Below are 26,184 nucleotides of genomic sequence, written 5' to 3' on the forward strand. Positions count from 1 at the left end.
AATCAAAAGGTGTCAACAATGCAAAATAAAACAAATGGTAGAAATGAAAAAAATAAGTGATACCTCAAGAACGTCGCTAGAGCTCCGACAACTCGCACCACGCCGAAGCTTGATGATGCAATACTTCAGCGCGTCCACCACCTTCATGATTCCCATCATCTCCGGGCGGTTAGGCTGAGGATACAACAAAGAAAAATCAGTAATAAGCAACAGTAAAAGGGCTTATAATGCGTCGAAGAAAACTCACCGGCTCAAAGACCTCGGGCAGAGACTCCTGCGCTTGTCTATAACCCTCCGGCGCGTCAGCAATATGGTCCTCCGTGACACCGATCGGCCCGGGGTAGCGGACAGACTGAGGAGGATCTGAATCCTTCCCATAGGGTGGATGGTTGTCTAAAAATATGATCGAATAATCAAGTTATTCGACTATTTAAAACAGAGATTCGCAAAGAAGATTCTCAAAAGAAATCATACCTCGGGAAGACGGGGTGGAGGAGCCACAGAGGGAAGCAAATCCCGCGCATATTCGCTCTCCACGTAAACGAGCTCCTGCCATGGAAGAGTGTAGCGCTCTCCCCTGTTGATCAACTCTCTAATCAAGCGAGAGTCTAGCATCGACTCTGGCGGGGATGAAGGCACCATAAAGCGATCGCCGCTATGCTGACGAACGACTCACTCCCCTAAATACCAGACGAAGCGCCCGGTACCAACCAAAATGGTACGGTACACTAAAAGACGTAGGGCCTCGGGTAGATCAGTCATCCCGGCCCAAGGACGGTACTGGACATCAATGGGAACCTGGAAACCATAAAAAGTTAGGCGTGAAACAATGAAAACAACATCAGAAGGAAAAAACCAACAAAGCTAATCCTTACGCCAACGGAAGAGGTGCCTCGGCGTAGTAGCCCACGAAGCGCCAGAACAGACTCCACCCGTGACTCTCCTCGGTCACGCCAGCTGGCCCCGACGGGGAAGTCATGGACCGCTCCCCGACGCCGGCGAGGAGCCAAGCCTGGGAAGTACTCGTAAAACCATAGCTGCAACAAAAATAATATTCAACACACGAATCGAAAAAGCTGAAATGAAACAAGAAGGGAAAAGATCATCACCTCTACGACTCTCCACAAGCCGTAAACGGTGATAGGGGACTCGTCATTCAGCTGCCGACAGCCATGACGTAAGGACAAAAGAAGATCTGCGTACCCAAGAGTGGCCCAGCTATAGGATCCTATCTCGGGGATCCTGGCCAAAGAGGGAAGGTAGCAAAGGAGCACGCGTGAACTCCTGTCAGGGGAGAGGGTCATAGAGATCAGGATTAAGATGAAGATCCGCACCCGCTGCTCGGCCGTCGTATCCTCCATCTCAAAGCCGTGAGCTAGAACTGAAGCCAGCTCCGATCGTCCACTCCTAGGACCATCTCGAGACACTGGTCGGGTCCTGATGCGCTGAACAATCAGACCCAAAAAATCAGCTACCTTAGCCGATGTCCAAGATAGATCGGGCATCTGGCCTACAGCCCGGTCAGTGAAGCGCAGTTCGCTGATCATGCTGAAGTCTAGGGGGTCACCGTCATCTCCCCCAAGCAAAGTGAAAAGTGTTGGTAGTATCCCAGAAATACTCCAACAATGCGCGAACGACCGTCGCGCCGCAACCCCGGGGGCTGCGAAACCCTACAACCGCTGCGTAGAAATCTACCAAGCCAGCTGACTCCCATAAGGCGCTCGTAGCAGGATCCCTCGTAATAACCTGGTAAAGTCGAGGGATCAAATCGTCGGCTCCGGAACCATGCTGGCGAAGTGTGCTATCGACTATGCCGGAGAGTGCGCGGTGAGAGATGTGGTTTTCACGGCAGAAAACCAACTGGTCTGGGGTCCACGGAGGTGGAACCCACCTACCCCTACTCGTAGAAGTCCGAGGCTCGGACTCTAAGATGTCGTCGTCCATGCCCTCAGGGACAGTGGGAGTGTCCTCCCGAAAAGCCCGACGCCGGCCGCGGGAAGAAAGGTCGCAATCTCATCGTCTAGGCATGCTATTATAAAAATCTAAATGTTTAGCATCATTTCCTAAACATTTTAAGTGCGTATTTATAAAAATAAAAATAAATATACTTAACATCATTTCCTAAGTTATTTAATTTTTGAATTATATGTTAAATTTTTACCTCCAGGCTAATAATTAACAAAATTATGGTATTTAGTTTCTCCATGACAAACTAATACTACAGTTCTCCTAGCCACATGATACTATGTTCTCCATGACAATATAGTACATATGCAAAGTATGAATCAACACATCATTTCACAAGATTCACCGCCATTTTTTCACCATTTCAAGAGCAAGACATGAACATTATTTCACAAAGTAGCACCAAAAAATGGTGATTTGCTCAATTCTCCATCAAATCATGCAATTTTTGTTTCAAATTTCTCACAAACACACATGTATACATATACAAGTAAAATCATGGCAAGAATTACAACAATAAAGCTTCAAAATCAAAAACCCCCAAATTGATTTTTTAGGGTTTGTCATGAAATTGTTTATGTGAAGCAAATTCAAAGCAAAAATCAAAGGAAACTTACATGAATGTTTGTAGAGGGTCGAAAATGAGGAGAATATCGAGAAATTACAGCAAATTGGTGAGATCGAACTCCAAAATTCGAAAAAAATAAATTCCGGCCACCAGTGATTAGGGGATTTTTATCCACCAAGCGCCGTTTGACAAGTGGACCAACCAGGTTCCGCCACGCGTCCTCCACGGACCACTTAAGACACGCCACGTGTCCACCCATGCCAAATGGGACAACCGGCCATCAAGGCCCATTTCAGTCTAGAAGCCCGATCGGCCCTAGGTTTACCTTAAACCTAGAGAGTTGCACGCTTCCCAAGGCTATAAATACTCGATTAATCCTCATTAATCAGGGGACCGAATAATTGACAGAACACACTAATAACCGGCTGATCTCGCTAGCAAAGCAGATTACCTACATTAAATACTCTCACCTAGAGAGACCTTATTACTTTAATTTCTGTATTAATTACTCCTTAATCAGGTACTAACTTGACCGTTGGAGGCGGAGCTCTCAGGAGTCTCCGTTATTTTGCAGGTACAGGCGTCCGGTTCCAGTCTCGGAATTGTAACTCTCCCGCAGGACATCAGAAAACCCCGAAACATTTGGCGCCGTCTGTGGGGAGAGTACTTCAGAGATGGCATCCAAGTCTGTACCGACCCCAGAAGAGAGGCGTCCCCTAGACGACCCTCAAGTTCAGTCGGACCATGATACCGAAAGTGAATTTGAAGTTGAAACTCATACAGCTCCAGACGGGACCCTAAGAGCCCGCCGTACCCGTCATACTGAAATAAGGGAACGGGAGTATCTTCAAACAGGAAGCGAGCCAGCAGGCGCACCGCTTGCTCGGCAACAGCCGACTGATGGGTCTGCTCCCATCACAAGGAACGAACTCATGACCTTCATGAGGGGATTCAAGGGAGAGATCCAAGAGTTGATCAACAAAAAACCGCCTGCTTCAGTCAAAGAGCAGGCGGCCAAAAAACCTTCCACTTCACTGAAGAGGAAGCCAGTTCAAGGGCGAGAGGCGACTCCCCATCCTAAATCTAAGAAGCGGGAGCCGTCTGCTCTTGATTTCACAAAACTCCGTTATCCTACGGGAAATAGGAAACCGGTTCGTCATATTCAGGCGGACGGGTCAAAGCAAACGTTCACAGATGCTCGGCACCTGCTAGAGCAGAAGAAGAGTGACCGATTATCAGAGTCGGCTTCTACTTCAAATTTTCAGGACAGTTTGCGAAATGCCTCGATGAGGTCAACTCAGTCGTACCATGAGAGTCAGTCAGACGGCACCTCCCGTCAGTCTGGCTTTCATAGTGCGCAGGCGGTACCAAATTTGCCATTTGTGCCGCAACAACAATATTTTATGCAGCCACCTCCATTTGGTGGACCTGCAGCAAAAAACGTCCAACCTATGGACTGGCAGCTACGGCTGCTTAGACTTGGTGAACAGCCGTCGGCCTTCTCCAAGGAAATTACTGAAGCCGCTCAGCCGGCCAAAGTAAAAAATGTTTTAGTAGGCGCCTATGATGGCACTACTAACCCGGAAGACCATCTGATGGCATTCACCAACCTGATGTACCTTCAAGGGTTGGATGATCCCACTTGGTGCAAGTGTTTCCCAGCAACTCTCAAGGGAATTGCACAGCAATGGTTCGGCAACCTGCCGACTGGTTGTGTAAACAGTTTCAGGACGCTTGCTTACTTATTTGCCTCCAACTTTGCAATGAACATCCCTGCGAAGAAAACGACCCTTGATTTGGGAACAATTCAGCAGGGTGAAAAGGAGGGGCTTCGTTCCTACATCAGGCGGTTCAACCTGATGAGAATACAGATTCAAGGGTTACCGGATGAGGTAGCTTATACTGACTTTTTTAGAGGTCTCAAAGACGGGTCTACCTTCAAATTTGATTTAGTTCGAAAAAGGGTGGCGACTCTTCAAGAGGCCTTGATTGAAGCAGAAGCCTATATACAGGCGACTGATCTGTGTACAATGAAACAGTCGGACGGGAAGAGGTTCGACAATAGAGAAGGACGACAGAAACAGTCGTCCAACAAAGATGAAAAAAGAAAAGGGGTCTGGGCGGCTGATTCCTCTAAACAGCCGGCCAAGAAGAAAAAGGAATTCAAACCATACTCCCCAAAGTATGTGTTTAACAAGGATAACCAGTTTATCCTAAAAGAAATAAAGGGACGGCTCTCAATTGAGAAACCGCTCCCCATGAAGGGTTCTGCGAGCAACCGGAACCAAGACAAAATCTGTGCTTATCATGATGACATTGGTCATCACACCAACGACTGCATTAGTCTCATGCGGTACCTAGACCGCTTGGCTGATCAAGGTGATCTTGACACTTATGTCAAGAAATCTACGGGGAATACTTCCTCAAAAAAGCAGTCGGCCAAAAAGAATCAACAGGCCGACAGTTCCGATACAGATGATGCAGTCGTCTACACCATTGCAGGCGGCTTCTCAGGAGGCGGCCCCACTATTAGGGGCAACAAAGATAATATAAGGCGGTTAGATGTAAATTCCGTTCACCAAGAACGACCGTCCAAATATACATTTCCTGAGATTGTCATCACTGAAGAGGATCTAGGAGGAATAAGGGGGCCGCATGACGACCCTCTCGTTATTGAATGTAAAGTGGCCAACCAGAGAGTTGGTCGAATCCTCATAGATACTGGGAGCTCTTCAGATCTCATCAGCAGCAAATGTCTGTCAAAACTGAAATATCAGACGGACTGCATACATCCGGCCTCCCACCCTTTAATAGGGTTTGGAGGAGGAGTCGTCCACCCACTGGGACGAGTTGATCTACCCGTCCGCCTGGGCGAAAAAGGGGAAGGACGACACATGGTAGTCCGATTCCTAGTTGTAGAGGAACTCTCTGCCTACAACATGATTCTGGGTCGCCCAACCCTGAATAGTGCCAAGGCTGTTATAATCCCGTCACTTATGCTGCTTAAGTTTGAAAGGGACAATGGAACAGTCGGCTCCCTAAGGGGAGATCAGAGGATTGCCCGAGAGTGCTATCTCTCGGATGTCAAACCCACTGCTAAGGCCACTGGGTCAAGTGGAGAAAAAACAGACCTTGACAATGTCAAGGAAAGTGCGCCTGTTCAAGAAACAGGCGACAGAAAAAGAAAGGCGTCCCAGACAGAGTCCGCCAGAAAGGCAAGAAAATAGCAATCATTGGCAGAGGACCGGCCGGATGAGTTCCGCCCTCAGCCGGCTGGTGAGCATACGGACCTGATATTAGACGACTCCCGCCCTGACCGAACAGTCAAAGTTGGGACGACTGCTCTGAGAAACCTTGGTGCTGACTTTCACAACCTGTTGAAAGAATACAAGGACGTCTTTGCATTTGAAGTCCATGAAATGCCAGGCATTAGTCCTGATCTGGCAGTACACAAACTCGCTGTGGATCCGAAAAAGAAGCCGGTACGGCAAAAGAAGCGGAACCATGGTGAAGAAAGAGGTCAGGCGGCCGCCGCCGAAGTCAAAAAATTACTTGATGCAGGGTTCATTCGGCAATGTTACTTCCCAGATTGGGTTGCAAATGTGGTACTTGTTAAAAAGCCGAATGGCACCTGGCGAATGTGTGTAGACTACACAGACTTGAACAAGGCGTGCCCCAAAGACAGTTACCCTCTGCCCAAAATTGATAACCTGGTCGACTCAACAGCCGGCCATGCCTTGATGAGTTTTATGGACGCCTATTCTGGTTTTCATCAAATTCCTTTGTGGAAGAAAGATCAGGAGAAGACGGCCTTCGTCACTGATCAGGGATTATACTGTTATACGGTCATGCCGTTTGGTCTTAAGAATGCCCCGGCTACATTCCAACGAATGATAAACACAGTGTTCTTTGATCAGATTGGGAGAAACGTCGAGGCATACATTGATGATATGATTGTTAAGACTAAACTTCAGAAAGATCATCTGACGGACCTCCGAGAAACTTTCGCCACACTCAGGCGGCACCATGTCATGCTCAATCCCAAGAAATGTGTATTTGGAGTTGAGTCTGGGAAATTTCTCGGATTCCTTATCAACCAGAGAGGAATAGAGGCGAACCCTGACGGACCCTACCGAATCTATGCGGAAGTCAGGGACGGTACCTACCGTCTGGAAACACCAGACGGACAACCGTTGCCTCGAACTTGGAATGTAGATAACCTTAAGAAATATTTCTTTTGAATGATGTAAAGTAAAGAGCTACTTAAAAAAGTTGGCACTTACTATTCAATTTTGTATTACGAGGGGCATGCCGTCTGTACCTTTACAGTCGGCTACTCTCCATTGAGTTTCACTCTATCTTCAGAGGGGCATGCCGTCTGTACCTTTACAGTCGGCTACTCTCCATTGAGTTTCTTCACTCTATCTTCAGAGGGGCATGCCGTCTGTACCTTTACAGTCGGCTACTCTCCATTGAGTTTTTTCACTCTATCTTCAGAGGGGCATGCCGTCTGTACCTTTACAGTCGGCTACTCTCCATTGAGTTTTTTCACTCTATCTTCAGAGGGGCATGCCGTCTGTACCTTTACAGTCGGCTACTCTCCATTGAGTTTTTTCACTCTATCTTCAGAGGGGCATGCCGTCTGTTCCTTTACAGTCGGCTACTCTCCATTGAGTTTTTTCACTCTATCATCAGAGGGGCATGCCGTCTGTACCTTTACAGTCGGCTACTCTCCATTGAGTATTTTACTCACAATACTTAGCTAAAAAGATTAGGGCCTGGCCGACCCTGTGCCTAACAGGCGGCTACCCTTCTTTGACTTAGCACCTACGTTCACCAAGAACTTACCAAGGCCACCGGCCGAATGATCAGACCAGGCGCCTAGTCAACTGATCTAACTTTTAAAAACTAATCCGACCTGTCCCAACATTATAGCAGGCGTCCGGCGGCATCCATTCGGATGAAATTCGTCGCAGAGAGCAGCTCCCTTTTGGGTGGAACATTGTTCTATAAACTAATTACACGGCACCTATACGACTGTCCCAAAGGGCAACCACGTAGCCGTTTTTGAGACAAGGATAACTCTATCACTAACCAAACCAGTGGTAGCAGTTGACATCTGAGTCAGATGACCGCCTGTATTACTTGGGATAAATGCAGGGGGTACCTATTGAGTTAATAGCCAACAAACATTGGCGAATCAAGGGGTCTAGCCGGCCTACGCCGCCTGGTACCTCTACTTCTCAAACAAAAGTGACGGCGACTGAGTAACTCCAAAGTTAACTCATAGTCACTCCTTCAAATTTGGTATGGAACCTAAAAAGTTTGAGTCGTCCGCCTGTTTTATACAAACAAGGGCACTCGAACCCCTATTCCTACTGGATAACCTATTGAGTAAATAGCCAACAAACATTGGTAAATCAAGGGGTCTAGCCGGCCTACGCCGCCTGATACCTTTACTACTCAATCAAGATTGTGACGAAGACTAAGTAACTCCTATGTTAACTTAATAGTCACTCAAACTTAGTACTGAGCCTAAAAGGTACGAGTCGTCCACTTGTTTTTAATAAACAAAGGCTCTCAACCAATACTCTTGCTAGGTTAACAAATAACAAATTAGAGGCCAACATTGGCAATAAAGGGAAACAACCGGTACCCGCCGCTTGTTTTCCTACTTAAATTCCTTGGCTACTTGGTAATTCTATTTACTTGGTCAAATTGAATAAAGAGTTCGAATACCGATTGATTAAATGGCCGACTGATCATCTATCCTGGAAACAGACAACCAGTCGTCCAGGGGCATAGGCGGCATACTTACTATTTGTACCTGTCTTAACGTTCGGCCATACACAACAGTCTGTCTAGTGAGCAAATTTCAAATACTTAGACAAATTTGAACAAAAACAAAAAATTTGATTAAAATGAGCCGGCCATAAAAGACCAGCAGAATATTCAAAACCCCGGCCCCCTGGCCGGGTAATTACAAAGCAAACGGCACGCAGGCCGTGGAAAGAAAAAATATACTTAAAGCTTAAGAAGGGGGCAGTTCAGTATCAGCAGCAGCCGCCTGGTCAGCACTCTTCTTGCTGGACTCGGCCTTCGCTGCATCATCTTTTGATGCCTTTCCCCCAAGTGGCACAAGCGCCACAACAGGCTCTTCCTCCTCCAACGCAACGTCCATCGCCTCTTCTTCAGCAGCCGCCAGGATCTGTTGATTATATATTTCCGAACACTGGCGGTACGTTCTTTCCCATGAGGCAAAGTCGGCACTGGGGAACAGTCGTTCCCAGGTCATGCGTTGGATTTGGGCGGAGTCTTCCACCATCTCCCGGACGAGCTCTTGTTTTTCTTGCTCGGCCTTGTCCGAGAGCTCTTGGGTAAGACTCTTCTCCTGGTTCACCAGGCGTTCTTTTACGTTAGCCAAAGATTTCTCCATGGCTTCGTAAGAGTGCATTTTCTGGCGAAGGGGTTTCAGCTCGGCTTTAAATTTGGTGACGGTCCCCTCCAGCTCGTCAACCTTCTTTTGGGCCGCCTCTAGCTGAGCCCGAACAGCGGCGGTCGCCTGCGCCTGATAATAAAGAAGATCAATGGTCAGTACTTCATTTTGGGCAATTTGAAACATTGCTTTATCACAGCTGGAGGCGGCCATAGCCTTTGCGGCCTTTACCTCTTTGTTTTTCCGATCAATCGGCTTGCGAAGGCTGTTGACTCGGAGCAGGGCCTAAGTACAAAGAAAAACAGGCGTCAGTTTCCAATCATAAGGGTTAACAGGCGTCCTGGAACTTCAAAAGGGTATACCTCAGCTAGGATCCCCGAAATTCCATCGAGGTCAAGGGTGCCGGCACCCTTGACCGCCTCCCTGTCAGAGGGAGGAACTACTTTAACCATTGACTTGGCTACCTCAACCAAGTCAAGTCCCTGGGGGCCGGCTGCATTAAGCAGAAGGAAAAACAAGTTAGACCTAATCAAGAAGGAAGCAAGAGTGAGTTTTTACAAGCAAGTGTCCATACATCTAGGCGGCCCCGCCTGGGTTTTTGAAGAAGTGGCCGGCTGCTTCTCAGCCGCCACTGTTTTCCTGGAAGACCCAGGAGAGCTTGCAACAGTCGTTCTCCGGGCCTTGGGGTCCGGCTGTTGCGAGGAAGAAGCCCTTGGAGTGCCAGACTGAAAACAAAAAGAGTTAGTATATGCATAATACAACTTAAAGGGGAAGAGTTTTTAAAGCTTACCAAGGGTGCCTCCTTGCTGGGGGAGTCGGCGTACGACTGCTTCATTAGCGAAACCCGCAGCATGGCCGCCGCAGTCTTAGATGCTGTTATTTTACTCATGGCGTCGGCTGAAAGAAATAAACAGCAAAGTTAGTAAAAATCCCAAGTAAACAAGGCGTGAAAAAACAGAGTATTCGTCAGGCCGGCTACCTCTAGAGCACCGACTGCCGAGGCCACAGGCGGCCAAGAAGTACTCATCATAGAGCCACTTGAAGCTCGGGACGCAGTGTAGGGGTACTTGCTCTCGTACCCCTGAAGTAGAGTTCACCCTAGTCTCTACTTTGAAGAGTCCTTTGTCTAGGATCTCTCTTTTAGCCTTTGGGGGAACAGGCGGCATGCTGCGGCCGCCTGCAAGAAGAGGCGGATCCCTGTTCCACTTGTTAAAACGTTTGTTCAGCTCCGTGTCTGAACTCTCGATAATAAGGAAGGTGTTCCGCCAATCCTTCCATTTGTTTGCCTTACCTCTCGTCATGAGGTAACCCCTGTGGCTTGTTAGTTGATACCAGCCGGTACCTCCCGACTTAGGGGTCCGGCTGAGATAGTTCATGTGGGCGAAAGCCTCAAAACTTGGCTCCACCCCGTTCAGTTCGCACCCGGCCACATAGCCGAGTACGTTTACCCAAGAGTTGGGGGCTAACTGCCATAACCCCAGATCATACCCATCTAAAATCCGCTGAACAGCCGGATGTAATGGGAAGCGCAGACCAGCTTTGATGGCCGCCACATAGCAGCCAAAACAGCCGTCACCATAGCTGGTACCAGCCGGCCAGACGACAGTATCTTCTGGATCCGGCACAAACAGTAAATACTCCGGGCTCATTTTGTGGTTAGCAATAAAGCTCGCCACGTTGTCTCGCATGGTTGCGATCCGGCCCCGGGGCACCCTGCAGTAGTAGGGGGTGTTCTCCTCTCTGTAAGAGGCGGACGGCTCTGCCCAATTATCCCCCTTCTCCACTGCATGGGAACTTCTCGCCTCTTGTAGGCGGTTATGTTTTTCTTCTGAGTCAGAAGAACTATGGTCAGAAGAGCTGGAATCGGACTCGTCCCCTGACGAGTCCGAAGAGGACGACTCCTCCCCTCTCCTAGAGGGGCCCGCCTCCTCTCCCTTAGAAGGAGCAGAAGGTAAATTAGACATGTCCACGGTTAGATGAGAAGGGAACACCTTGGTCCCTCTCTCAGAACTGTCAGCTTGACAGTCGCCTCGTTCCACATCTGGCGCCTGGTCAGATGTTTCGCTAAGGAGTACCCTTTGGGAGGAGCCGTCTGAGTTTGATATTCTAGCAGTCTTTTTTGTTCTGGCCATCACGTTCTGCATAGACACAGATTCAGTTGGACTTTGTATAAAGGGCAAAGAGGGGTCCAGAAAAGGGCAGGCGGCACTCCTAGTCCTAGATTCAGCCGTCCCCGGTGACCGGCTGATCACTAACTTAGGGCGTGTCGTGTGCTTCCATGGTGCCATTTCAAAAAATAAAAAGAAAATTAAGAGTAAGAGAACTGAGTTACCTGAACGGATGACAGTTGATGAAGTCCTGAAAGTTCGGGTCAGTCGGCTTGTCAGAACAGGCGGTAGGCAGAAAATGTCCGAAAATGTCAGAGCAAGTTCAGGGGTCCGAATGTTCTCGCAAAAATTCTCAAATGTGAAAATGACCGAAGTCAGCACTTCCTTTTATAGGCAAAATGAGAAGGCGAAGGGTCGCCTCCGAATTCAAATTTGGGCGGGAGAGTCTCCCGGCCGTCTGCAAGGTGACACCTGTAACGGGCCGTCGCCTGTCACCGTGCGACGCCTGTCACAGGCGACACGTGACCAGTCGCGTGCCACCTGTGAGGGGCAAATGATTAGGGGATTTTTATCCACCAAGCGCCGTTTGACAAGTGGACCAACCAGGTTCCGCCACGCGTCCTCCACGGACCACTTAAGACACGCCACGTGTCCACCCATGCCAAATGGGACAACCGGCCATCAAGGCCCATTTCAGTCTAGAAGCCCGATCGGCCCTAGGTTTACCTTAAACCTAGAGAGTTGCACGCTTCCCAAGGCTATAAATACTCGATTAATCCTCATTAATCAGGGGACCGAATAATTGACAGAACACACTAATAACCGGCTGATCTCGCTAGCAAAGCAGATTACCTACATTAAATACTCTCACCTAGAGAGACCTTATTACTTTAATTTCTGTATTAATTACTCCTTAATCAGGTACTAACTTGACCGTTGGAGGCGGAGCTCTCAGGAGTCTCCGTTATTTTGCAGGTACAGGCGTCCGGTTCCAGTCTCGGAATTGTAACTCTCCCGCAGGACATCAGAAAACCCCGAAACAACCAGCACGACTGCCGCGACACGGTCAACAACAACCGTGACATAGCGAATCAGTCTCGTGTCACGGCGAGCTTCAAGGCTGACGGAGCTCCGACGACTTAGGCGGCAGCTCCGGCGGACACAACAACAGCAACAGCAAACAACAGCAGCAACACGCGACAAAAAAAAAAAAGAAAACAAAAATCAGAACAACCGTGTCACGGTTGCCAATTACCGTGTCACGGTGAGCTTTGACGGCCGACGGTTCACCTTTAACGTGGCTCGGCGATTTTGGTAAGCAAGGAGCAAAAATGGAGAAATGAAGAGGAGGTGTGAAATGGTGAAGTGTGAATGCAAGCATGCGAATTTAAAGACAGAAAAGGACAAAAAGAAAAAAGTGACCGTTGCTTTGACAGGTTCAAACAGCGACAAGGAAAAAAAGAAAAAAAAAAGAGAAAAAAGGGAGTCCTGTGACACGGGATACTGGTCCCGTCTGACGGGAAGTCTTTCCCGTGTCACGGTAAAAGGCTGACGTGGCATGGCGAATCTGCGCTTAGTTAGGGAATATTCTTGGCTTTTTGACTTGTTTGACTTATTTTCCGAGCTTATTGGGAGATTATTTTTCGCTAGAATTACGCGGAAAATTTTAACTGATATTTAAGGAGGACTAAAATTACCATTTTGCCCCTGGCAAGCGTCAAAGCCTATTTTTCGGCATTTTAAGCATTTAATATGGTCGGATAATCGGCTTAAAATTGTGAATCATCTGCGGCCCACGTTCGGGGATAATCGAACCACCATTCACTTACTAATTTCAGCAATCATCGGCTTTCCTCAGGCTTGGAAAGCGTTATCGGTGGATTTTTCTTCAAGTATAAAAAACCGCCAAGTCGGCTTTCCTCAGGCTTGGAAAGCGTTATCGGTGGATTTTTCTTCAAGTATAGAAAACCACCAAGTAGTCGGCTTTCCTCAGGCATGGAAAACATCATCAGTGGATTATTCTTCAACTATAGAAAACCACAAAATTTCTTTGTCGGCTTTCCTCAAGTATGGAAGGCATTATCGGTTGAATTCTTCAAGCATTGAATGACACCAAATTCGTTTGTCGAATTTCCTCAGGCATGGAAGGTATTATCCGGTAGCTTTCTTCAGGCTTAGAAAACTGCCAAACTCTTCAGTCGGCTTTCCTCAAGCATGAAAAGCGTTTCAACCAATGTCACTCGGTAGATTCCTTCAAGCATAGGAAGCTGCCAAATTTGTTTGTCACCGACACACTGGTGCCAGATACATATTCTATCCCGTTACTCTTTTATCTGTGGAATTAACATTTTTCTGCAGGTATCGGCGTATAAAGAATGATTTAGGATCGCAGAACGTCTTAAATCATTCTCCGTCCCTATCGGCTACTTTGACTATCGTTTTTGAAACTGACGTTTCTACAAACTCAGTCAAAGTGGGGGCTTCTGTAGACACCTAAAAATATCACCCCAAAACCAAACTCGATGATGAACAACCTTTCACCGCCATTATTGTTCGGGTTAATTATTTAATCTTTGGAGCTCTTAAATCCATATTCAAATCCCAATACATTTCATACCCAACCCAATTACTAGCCCATTTCCCCAAACCAAACCCGATGATAAATAACCTTTCACCGCTGCTATTGGTCGGGTTTAATATTTAATCCCGAGAGTGCTTAAAAAAATCGTATTTTATTAAATTCATATTTTTGAAAGGTCTATGGATTAGTCTTGATGTTTGGTAAAAGCATAATTTTAATTTTAGCCCAAGCTTATTAATTAATTTTAAGCCCAAACCTTTTTATTTTATTTTTTATTATTTATTTTTAGCCCAAACATTTTATTTTATTATTTTCTTATTTTAGCCTGAATAATAAAAGTCAGAAAAAAGCCCGAAATTATCAATCGGCACTTAAAAAGCCGAAAGAAATTAGGGTTAAAAATGAATTTAGACGGAAAAATGGACTGGAAGTGACCGTGTTACGGTACAGTCTGACCGTGTCACGGGAACCCTTTCCGTCTGACAGTAGGACTTCCCATGACACGGGAGGTCTGTCGTGACACGGGACGTTCCGTGTCCTTTCCGCGTAAACCCTTAACGCGTTTTTCATTCCGTTTTCTGAAAAATTTCCCGCGTCACTCCAAAACTGTACCGTGTTACGGGAAAGTGTACTGTCTGACGGTACAGTCTGAACGTGTCACGGTACAGTCTGACAGTGTTACGGGATACTTTTTTAGGGTTTTATCATTTTAGGGTTCCGTGTGCTCCTTCAGCACATTTTCCCTATAAATACCCCCTCATTTCTGATGTACGGGGCAACCAGAATTTTATTATTCAAGCACTCAAAGGAGTCCGTATTTTACTCGAGGTTCTGTCCTTAAGCCAAGGCGCGAAAGGTAGAATCGTTTGAGGGTTTGGCCCCAAAATCAACCTTATTTTATTTAATTTAATTTAGTTATTGTTTTATTATTTCCTTGAAGTTACTAACTCGTTTATTATTTTGTAGTTGCAAGCAAACAGATTCAAAGTAAGGATCATGCTCTTTTTATTATTATTATTATTATTTCTAACGATTTTTATGTTGTTGGAAGAGTGATAAATTGGTTTTTAATATTAATATTGATTCTATTATTTTTATTGATCACTATATTGCATGTTTAAAGGGAATATGTAATTGAAAATCACACCTAATAAGATAATTTGGACAACTGGTTTAGGATCCTTTTAATCATATTTTTAATTGAAGTGATCACCAAATTTTTAGAATTATGTGTGCATTAATTTTGAACCAATTTAGTTAAATAATAGTTTGGAGCGAATTGAATTATTGTTTGTATGCCTTTGAGATCACAGGAATGCTTTTCAATATAAGAATCGAGTAGAGGCCAATACGGGCGAATGTGACTCCATGACTCACTTCGTACCATCATCCCCGATCCTCCTTTCGTGGTTCCGAACAATATGGAGTTAGTAAACTCATGGATTATGAATGGGGTGTAACCTTCACGGGTCAATCGTTGTTGCCTTCGTTGTCCCTTATTCGTGGTTGCCTTTTATGATCCGTGAACGGTTTACAAGTTCCTTAAAAACTTGTTGGCGGCTCCCTACTTTCCTTGTCCCTAATCGTATTATGTCAATTCCTACATCCTATGAGTGCCAAGTATATTCACAACATGCTTTTTAACGTAGGCGCACTTCGAGCGACGCCTACACACTGCGTTTTAAGTTTCAAGCCTCAAATAACGAGGCGGAATATGAAGCTCTGCTAGCCGGAATTTGCATGTGTAGGGCAGTAGGGGCAACAAAAATTGATGCCTACTTTGATTCACAGTTGGTCGTAAGCGAGTATGAGGGAAAATATGAGGCAACTCATCCGGCTATGATAAAATATCTTCAGGCAGTCAAAGAAGAGGCCGGGGTACTTGAGAAATTCCGTCTGATTCAAGTGCCTAGGTCAGATTAAAACCAGGCGGATGCGTTGTCCAAATTGGCATCTTCCGCCTGCTGTGATACTCCTCGGTTAGTCTTTTGGGAAGTTCTTGAAAAGAGAAGTATATATGAAGAGCCCATTGGAATTCTAGACCGAAGCTCTGCTTGGATGGATGGCATCCGGGCATATTTAATAGACGGCACACTTCCAGATTCACCATAGGAGGCGGCCGTCATGAAGAAGCGAGCAGCAAACTTCGAGTTGAGAAACAGAGAGCTATTCAATGCAAGTTTCCTTAAACCTCTATTTAAGTGCGTTACCCTAGAAAAGCGGAAAGAAGTTCTTGAAGAATTGCATGCTGGATACTACGCCTCTCATATAGGCGGCAGGTCCCTAGGCGTCAAAGCCAGACAGCATTACTTTTGGCCTACTCTTGAAGCGAACGCTAAAGAGTTGGTAAATGGTGTGACAAATGCCAGAGGTTTGGCAAGCTCATTCACCGCCCGACTACTGATCTGACGGCAATCCACAGCCCAGTCCCGTTTTCTAAGTGGGGCATGGATATCTTGGGTCCTTATACGCCTGCTCTAGGCGGAAAACGTTATATTTTGGCGGCTGTGGATTATTTTACCAAATGGGTAGAAGCTGAGCTGGTCAAGAACATCAAGACAAAAGATGTCATCTCTTTCATTTGGAAGAACATTATCACCCGGTTTGGGGTACCTATGTCTATGGTGTTTGATAATGGCCCTCATTTCGAAACACCTCACCTTAAGACTTGGTTGGGAGATCAGGGTATCTCACATTGTTTTGCATCAGTCGGCCGACCCCAAGCAAACGGCCAATTCGAAGCCTTCAACAAGCTCATCTTAGACGACATAAAAAAGAAAATTGAAAGAGCCAGTGGCTTATGGGCAGAAGAGCTTATTCATGTCCTATGGGCCATCCGGACGGTTGCCAAAGGAAAAACCAGTGAAACCCCATTTCTTATGGTATACGGTGCTGAAACCGTCTTTCCCATTGAACATTACGAGCCGACTCTTAGAGTCATGCTTTATGATGAAGTGGTGAATTGGGAGGCCATGCAGCTAGCATTGGACTCCCTCCCGGAATGAAGGGGCAATGCTGCCTTGCGCCATGAGATATACCGTCTGAGAATGACGAGAGCCTACAACAAGAAAGTACGCAAGCGCCCTTTGAAAGTTGGCAACTTTGTGGTACAAAAAATTGAGGCAACCGGTAGGGCCAACGAAGCTGGAAAGCTAACTCCTAATTGGGAAGGCCCCTACCGGATCTATTAAGAAGTCAGGGATGACACTTACCATCTAGGAACTCCAGACGGCTGGCGCCTACCTCGAACTTGGAATGTAGATAACTTAAAAAAGTACTACTTCTGAGAAATGTTTATTTTTTGTAAACAGTGAGTCCATCAATGAGAAATCAGGCTTTGTTTGCAAAATTGTTTTTTTATCTTTATAATTGCTTATCCGCCTGGGTTATGCTCAGACGGAACTTATGCTTAACTATCTAAGTTTGACACTTAGTGTAGATTCAATGATATAATTACTTGTCCGCCTAGGTAATACTCAGACGGACAATTTGTTCAACCAACTAAGTTTGATAATTAGTGCAATTTAATGTTATAATTACCTGTCCTCTTGGGTAATACCCAGACGGCCTAATTGCTTAACCAACTAAAAATTCGACATTTAGTGTAACTTCAGTGTTATAAAAACTGGGCACAAAAACGCTTAGTGGCTACACAACCGGTCTAGAACAAGACCAAAGGCCAATGGCCGGATGGTTGCTTATTGTAGGGAATATTTCAAGAATTATCCCTAGCTTGAACCCCACTGTGATCATATACTAAAGTACGGTGGCGTCCAAAGGGAAAGAAGATAGAGCAAAAGAGTCACCAACAAGTTTTTATAGGAACTTGTAAACCGTTCACGAGGTGAAGGTTACACCCCTTAACGATCCAAGAGATTGTCAACTCCAATAGGTCTTGAACCATGACTGGTAGTTCGGGGATGAAGGTACAAATCCAACCTAAAAGAGATTGAACCTGCCCTAATAATAGGCCTCTACTTTATTCTAATCGTATTCATGTGTGCTTTCTGACTAACATGCAATCAATAGGATTAACCCTAAACCTGTTTATTTATAATCAAATTAACCCTAAACAAGATTATTAATTATCTTATTAAATGTGATTACAAGTACAAATTCCTTTTAAACATGCATAAAAAGGTGTGATCAAGCAATAACAATAAAAATAAAAATCAAGCAACATAATAACAATAAATTATAGTTATAATCATAATCACAATTATAAGAATCATGTTAAAGCATAATAATAATAGCAAGAACCTAGGCATGATACTAACAAAATTAATAACAAATCCTAGCATGTCACTAAGCAATAAATATCAAATATTTAGCCCTAACATGATACTAACATGCTATTTGGAAAGAATATAAAAGGCATCATACTTTTAATTATACTTGATATTATAGTTACCGTAGACACGATACTAGGAATCAAAATAACAATCTAAGCATGATTTCTACATAATAACATCAATAAAAACCATTAAAGTACTCACTTGGATGCCTCGTATCTCTTTCTAATAACAAAATACACGCATTAGTAACTTCAAGGAAAATAATAAAACAAAGAATTAAATTAAATAATTAAAAGAGAGATTTGGTACCAAACCCTCAGAAATTAAATCTTTCACGTCTAGGACGAAGGCAACTTCGAATATGGCTAGGTGTGTCCATGTCTTGTGAATGCGGAATTTTGTATTTTAAGAAAAGCTAGTTTAGAAAAGAGAGAGAGAGAGAGTAATCAAGAATTTCTTGATAAGAGTTGGTGAATGAAAAAAGAGTTTTTAGAAGGCTATTTATAGAGAAAATCAGCCAAAAAGATAAAAAATCGAAACAGAGTTCTGACGCGTAAAACGAGGTTAGCGCTAGACGCTAACATTAGCGCCAGGCGCCAAGCTTAGCATCAGGAGCTAATGCTGGCGTTTGGCGCTAACTTAATTATTGACGCGTTTTCTTAAAATCAAATAGAAATTGTGGTACAGGAGGATAAAATTGTATTTTCCTCAAATACATTCTTTTATTCTAATTAAAAGTCTAAAGTCAACAAAAGTCAATTTATCAATGCTAATTGAATTAGGAATGAAAAGAACCTTCTAGAAGAATCTAGAAGACTAAAACCATTCCTAATTGCACTAGGAACGATAAATCCATATTAGGCCCTCTTCTAGATCATTGGGCCGCATATAATGCTCAAACCAGGCCAAGTTTAGTAATTTGGCCATAACTTTCTCAATATTCATCATTATTGGGCTTATAATATATCGTCGAAAAGGTCTTTTCATATCATGGACCAAACAAATTGTATTGGCTGTTTTCTTAAAATAGGTTTTTAAAAATAGAGAGAAGAAAAAAGATATTAAAATTATCCGCAACACTAGACTTTCCACACTTTCCCTTCATTCGATTATGATTCGACGTGAAAGGTACTCATCAGTGGGTTTGTCTTTGGGGAGACACAAATGGGTGTCTACTGAAGCCCCCGCTTTGACTGAGTTTGGAGAAACGCAAGTTTCGAAAACAAAAATCAAAGTAGCGATAGGGACGGAGAATGATTCAGAACGTTTTGCGATCCTAAATCATTCTTGTAACGCCGGTACGTGCAAACTAGCATTAGTTAAACAGATAAGAGAGTTAAGAAACGCGTATCTTGCACCGTCGAGCACACGTCTCTAAAGGTAACCGATTTACTACCGCATTGATGTTTTGACGACCTCCTACAAGCTAGAGAATGCCATCCTGCTTGAAGACTTCTATGCTTGTAACTGCCTCCAACTTCCGCCTTGATAATCTTCCACAAGCCAGGGAACACTATCAAAGATTGCTTCGCTTGAAACGATCCTCTTTCTCTTTGTGACCATCTTCCACATATTAGGGAACACAATCGAAGACAACTTTGCTTGAAATCACCTTCAGTTGTTTGTGACCACTCTCCGCAAGCTAGGGAATGCTGCCGAAGATATCCTCGCTTGAATCTACCCTCATTTATTGTGATAATTTTTCAAAGAAAATCACCAAAGACCTCCGCTTGTCGATCTTTTAAAGTTCGCTTGAACTTTGCTTCTGCTATGCCTGTACGTCGGCGCTTCTGTTGTTTTTGAACCTGTATGTCAGTGCCTTTCGCAGAATAGACCAGTATGTCGGTGCCTTTCGTGAATGAACCAGTATGTCGGTGCCTTTTGGGATGAGCCAGTGCTTAGGCGCTTTAAGCTAAGTGAGACGATCTTTCATAAGATTGATCACTTTATGTAATCAAGCCGATTACTAAAAATCGTGTCAAATTGCTTACAGGGGCTAACTGGCGTACCAAGGAACCCAAAATATATTGCATAAGGTTCTGGCGTCGCTGAAACAATGTTGGCGCCGATTATCTGGCTGTAGCGCCAGACGTTGGAGCTAGGGCCAGGTGCTAAGGCTTATCGACTGACGCCAAGGTCTGACGCTTGGCTCTAAAGTCGGGTTTTCCTTAAATACCCTTCTCTTCTTCATTTCTGCTGCTGTTGTTCGCGTTTCTTGCTCGAGAATTCTTAGAACTTCAATTCACTCATTCTTGCTCGTTTCTCAATCAAATTCGCTCAAATTTGTTGCAAATCAAAGCTTATTCCATCCATTTTCTCGATCTATGTAAGTTTCCTCCAAACTCACACCGATTTTAATGAATTTTGCATGCATTTATCCACGAATTTCTTGAAAATTCGAAATTAGAATTGCTTAATTCTATTTGTTTATCAAATTTTATGCCATGAAATTGCTTAATTATGTTTATATATTGCCTTGTGAGTTATTTGAGACTTGTTTGACTCAATTTGGTGATGAAATGAACAAATCACCATTGTTGAACCTCTTAAGGTCGGGAAAACAATGTGGCTTGTTCTTGATGTTTTTGCTAGCAATTCTTGTCCAATTTATCACAATAATTACTGTAGTATTGCAAGAAATTGTTTGATTGCTTGAAAATTTCGTGTATGCTCAATTTGAATTTGTGATATGTTTTAGTACTACGTACTCAATTTTTTTAAACATAGTATCATGCGGCTAGGCGAACCTTAGATATCATAGAACCTTAATTTATGATAATTCTGCACAATGTAACATGGCTAGACAACGAGGCTCTGGTTCACGGTCCCGAGACGTTCGACGGGAGCACGAGCTCGTAGAGGACGATGCTGAACCGTCCATTTCACTCAGCTGACTCCCTGAGTGGGATGAGCGGATCTTGTACTTTTCTCCCGTCCACCATATCTCTGAGAAGGTGAGACGGGGAATCACAGTTGGGAGGACACGCTGTCATGGTTTTGGTTGTGACGGCTTGGGTGATCTATACAAGATGTACATCGCCAGAGACGATCAGACGAGACTTATATGGGAGTCTTGCGGGCTAACTGCACTGTTCGAGACCTCCGAGGCCATGATTGCCTCTAGCGGGGGTCACCATGTAGTCTGTGCTCTGATGGAGTTCTTTTGGGACACCACCAACACTTTCCACTTCCCCTAGGGTGAGATGATGGTCACTCTTACCGATTTCAGTCTCATCACAAGACTAGAGTTTAGCTCTGTGGCACTGCCATTAGATAGCAGAATTGACGCCTTTTCTCCTGAGGTTGAGGAGATGTTGGGTCCGATTGCTATTCGGGGTCGAGCTGAGTTAGAGTCGACTCAGTTAAGTGCTAGGGGGATTCGCCGCTCGACTCAAGCAGCGACTTTTGACGATGGTGCGACTACCCGAGAGCAGCGGGTGCACATCTTTGCACTTATCTTGCTGTCAGGGATGTTATCCCCTGACAAGGGTAGTAGGGCGGTGCTTTACTACCTTCCTGCCGTCCGTGATCTACACCGGATCGAGATTTACAACTGGGCTAGCTTGGCCTATGCTGATTTCATCCTAGCGTTGCAGGACTCGTGTCGGCATTGGTCCTTCGTGGGAAACGTTGCTCTATCTGGCTTTTGGAGGGTCGTAGAGGTATACTTTATTCCCTATAAAGTTTATCTCTAATTTTAGTTAGCACTTGCTGATAACATTTGCTTCTTGTAGATCTTGTTCTACGAGTACTTCCCCTCAGCTGCGCCAGCGAGACCGCCGCCGCGCAGGCTTCCAGTTAGTGCTTCCTTAGGCAGCCCCCGTGTGGAGATGTCCACTGCCTATGTCCGATATTGGATTATCTCGGTATGATTCTTTTCTTATTTGACATTTTGTGATGCCTTAGCTAGATTCTTGCCTGATAGACGCTCTTTGCAGGAGCCTGAGGTGATGTACCGATCGTGGGTCGACTTGGCAGTTCCTGGGCTAGCCGCGTAGTATTCTGCTGAGCGTCGCTATTTCTTGGGGACTTACGGAGTGGATGCATATCTTGGATAGAGGATTGCTATTCAGCATTCCTCAGATACCTTTGTCGTTCCTGCTCCTCCACCACGTCACATGTTTTACGCCACGAGGATGGTGAACATGTCGGAGGGAGCTGGTACCCCTTGGCGATCTTACACGATCCCTAAGAGATGCTATGGGGAGGAGCTACTGCCGTTGTTAGCTCCAGTTCTTGTACCTGCTGAGGATGTGGCGGTACGATTTTTAACTTTTACCTTAAGTTAAGTAGCCCCCAAGTGATGCTTCGCTGATTTTGTTTTGCTTTATCAGGATGATCCTGCTGAGTTCGTGCCACCCCGTATGTCCATCCACTATCAGGGGACATTTGGGCCGATTGAGGAGATGATTCCTCCGGCTCCTGGGGCGAGCTCTTTGTGGAGCAGTCGATTCCTCGTCACCAGACTCGGGTAAGCTTGTTTATTTGCAACTTTTGTCCATATATGTTATGTATGTTTACTGACTTATTACTTTGCCAGTTCTCACGCGAGGTGGTCTCGGCGATGGCACGATGTATAGTTGCCTTCCGTAGCCAGCTCGTTCGGATGAGGAATGTGGCTACCTTCCGTCGAGACGACGCCGTTCAGGAGGTAGCTTCCCTTCTTATGTTTTTGTATTACCGCTTCTATTTTAACTGTTTCTGATTTTAATTTCTTTTGCAGGGTCAGCCCATTCCTTCTCGTACCCGCACGAGACCTTAGGTGCGGAGGGATCCGGCGAGGTCCAGCTCGAGACGTCGCCGCACTGGTTTGGGAGGTCGGGGTGGTCGTTATGAGACTGCTCGTACCGAGGCGATAGAGGGCTCAGGTTCTTCATCTGATGGTGCACATGCCGCGCCAGTAGGCCAGGGAGAGGCTACCTCGGCTCTTAGAGTAGGTTGGATGTACGAGGTTGGCTCGTCATCACATCAGCCTCCGCAGCCTCAGCCTCAGCTTCACACTGATCTTTGGTGGACGGGTCCTGTGTTGAGATTTCCTCCTCCCGAGGAGACTAGAGCAGGAGATGGAGCTGGTGGAGAGGTTACTCCTCGTATGATGCAGTTTTATGAGATGATGGGTGTACGTCCCCGGCGCCGTAGTTTGTTCCTGTGCTTTTTATTATTTTATTTTGACTTTGTATAAAACTTTGGCTTTTATTAGACTCATTATTTAGACATGTTTGTATATACATACTATTATGAGTTTATTCATCATTTAGCGTGTTTTTTCATCTATTTATTATTATTATGTACATGTTTGTGTGTGAAATGAATCGTGAAAAAAATAATTTTGCGCAAAAAATTCCGTCATTTTTATTATTGGTGCTGGGTATCTGTGGGGAATAAATTTTAAGCGTTAATCCAATTTGCATGAACCCCACTGTGATCATACACTAAAGTACAGTGGCGTCTAAAAGGGAAGAAGATAGAGCAAAAGAGTCGCCAACAAGTTTTAGGAACTTGTGAACCGTTCACAGGGTGAAGGTTACACCCCTTAACGATCCAAGAGATCGTCAACTCCATAAGGGCTAGAACCAAGTAAGGGTTCGGGATGAAGGTACAAATCGAACCTAAAAGAGATTGAACCTACCCTAATAATAGGCCTCTACTTTTTTCAGATCGTATTCATGTGCGCTTTCTGACTAACATGCAATCAATAGGATTAACCCTAAACCTGTTTATCTATGTTGGTTGAATATTAATGCACAAATAAAACTATTATTGGCGATCACTTGAATTATAATAAAATTAACCCTAAACAAGATTATTAATTATCTTATATAAGCGTGATTACAAGTACCAATTCCCTTTAAACATGTATAAAGGTGTGATCAAGCAATAACAATAAATATCAAGAAACATAATAATAAAATAAATATCATGATAATAACAATCATCATAACAATAATCAAAATAATAATTATAATCATAATCATAACAATAATCATCATAATAACAATCATAATAATCATAATAATATCATGTTAATCATAATAATAATAATTATAGCAATAATAAAATTATAATCATAATCAAAACAATTATAAAAATAATCATAAATCATGTTAAACAATAATAAAAATAGCAAGATCCTAGGCATGATACTAACAAGATTAATAACAAATCCTAGAATGTCACTAAGCAATAAAAATCAAATCTTTAACCCTAACATGATACTAACAATCATAAATATTAGTAAGAACATAGGAAGCATCGTAGCAATCATATTTGATATTAAAATTACCCTAGACATGATACTAGGAATCAAAATAACAATCTAAGCATGATCTCTACATCATAACATCAATAAAAACCATTAAAGTACTTACTTTGATTCCTCGTACCTCTTTCTAATAACAAAATACACACGTTAGTAACTTCAAGGAAAATAATAAACAAAAATTAAATTAAATAATTGAAAGAGAGATTTGGGACCAAACCCTCAGAAATTAAACCCTTCATGTCTAGGGTGAAGGCAACTTCGAATATGCCTAGGTGTATCTAGATCTAATGAATGCAGAATTTTGTATGTGAAAAGCTAGTTTAGAAAAAGAGAGAGGAAGTAATCAAGAAAATCTTGATGAGAGTTGGTGAATGATTAAAGAGAATGAGAGAAAATTGAAAACTGGTTGTAGGTGAATGAAAACGGAGTTTTTAATCCGTTTGTTATAGAGAAAATCAGCCAAAAAGATAAAATATCAAAACAGAGTTCTGGCGCACGTAAAACAGAGCTGGCGTACAGGAGGATAAAATCGTATCTTTTCCTCAAAAATGTTCTTTGATTTTAATTAAAACTCTGAAAAGTCAACAAAAGTCAATTTACCAATGCTAATTGAATTAGGAATGAAAATAACCTTCTAGAAGAATCTAGAAGACTAAAACCATTCCTAATTGCATTAGGAATGATAAATCATATTAGGCCCTCCCCTAGATCATTGAGCCGCATATAAGGCTCAAACCGGGCCCAGTTTGGTAAATTGGCCATAACTTCCTCAATATTCATCGGAATTGGGCTTATAATATATCGTTGGAAAGCTCCTGTCAAGCCCCATCCAACTAAAATACTATTGGACCCATATCATGGACCAACCAAACTATATTTGCTTTTTTCTTAAAATAAGTTTTCAATAACAGAGAGAAGAGAAAAGAAATTAAAACTATCCGCAACACTAAACTTTCCACACTTTCGCTTCATTCGATTATGATTCGACGTGAAAGGTACTCATCACTGGGTTTGGTTTTGGGGAGACACAAATGGGTGTCTACAGAAGCCCCCATTTTGACTGAGTTTGGAGAAACGCAAGTTTTAAAAACAAAAGTCAAAGTATTGATAGGGACGGAGAATGATTTAGAACGTTCTACGATCCTAAACCACTCCTGTAACGCCGATACCTGCAAAACTAGCGTTAGTTAAACAGATAAAAGAGTTAAGAAACGCGTATCTTGCACCGTCGAGCACACGTCTCTAAAAGTAACCGATTTGCTGCCGCTTTACTGTTGTTTTTTATGACCTGTTGCAAGCTAGAGAATGCCATCCCGCTTGAAAACCGCTACGCCTGTAACTGCTTCCAATATAGAAGATTGCTTCACCTGAAACGATCCTCCTCAGCATTGATAATATCCCACGTCTAAGGGAACACTATCGAAGATTGTTTCACTTGAAACAATCCTCAGTTGTTTGTGACAACTCTCCACAATCTAGGGAACGCCACCTTGCTGTTTCGATGTTCACTCTTCTTTGAAAAAAGAGCTTCTTTTTGATATGTTCAAGCGTCTTTGAACAAAGAGCTTGATAATAGGATGCCCACGCGCCTCTGAGCGAAAGAGCTTGAAAATAGGAGATCTTTGATGATATGTCCACGCGTCTCCGAACAAAAGAGCTTTTGAATGATATGCCCACGCGTCTCTAGAGCAAAAGAGCTTGATGGAAATGTCCACGCGTCTCTGAACAAAAGAGATTGAATAATATGCCCACGCGTCTCTGGAGCAAAAGAGTTTTTGAAAGTAATGTCCACGCGTCTCTGAACAAAAGAGCTTCGATGATTGAATGTTTGTTGCGATAATATTCCGAAGAAAAATTTCCGAAGACCAACGCTTGCCGATCTCTAAAGCTTGCCTGAACTTTGCTTCCACTAAAACCAGTATGTCGGTGTTTCCGTGATTAGGCGCTTTAAGCTAAGTGAGACGATATT

The sequence above is a fragment of the Chenopodium quinoa genome, unplaced genomic scaffold, assembly GCF_001683475.1.
Source record: "Chenopodium quinoa cultivar QQ74 unplaced genomic scaffold, ASM168347v1, whole genome shotgun sequence".
In the NCBI taxonomy this organism is placed as follows: Eukaryota; Viridiplantae; Streptophyta; class Magnoliopsida; order Caryophyllales; family Amaranthaceae; genus Chenopodium; species Chenopodium quinoa.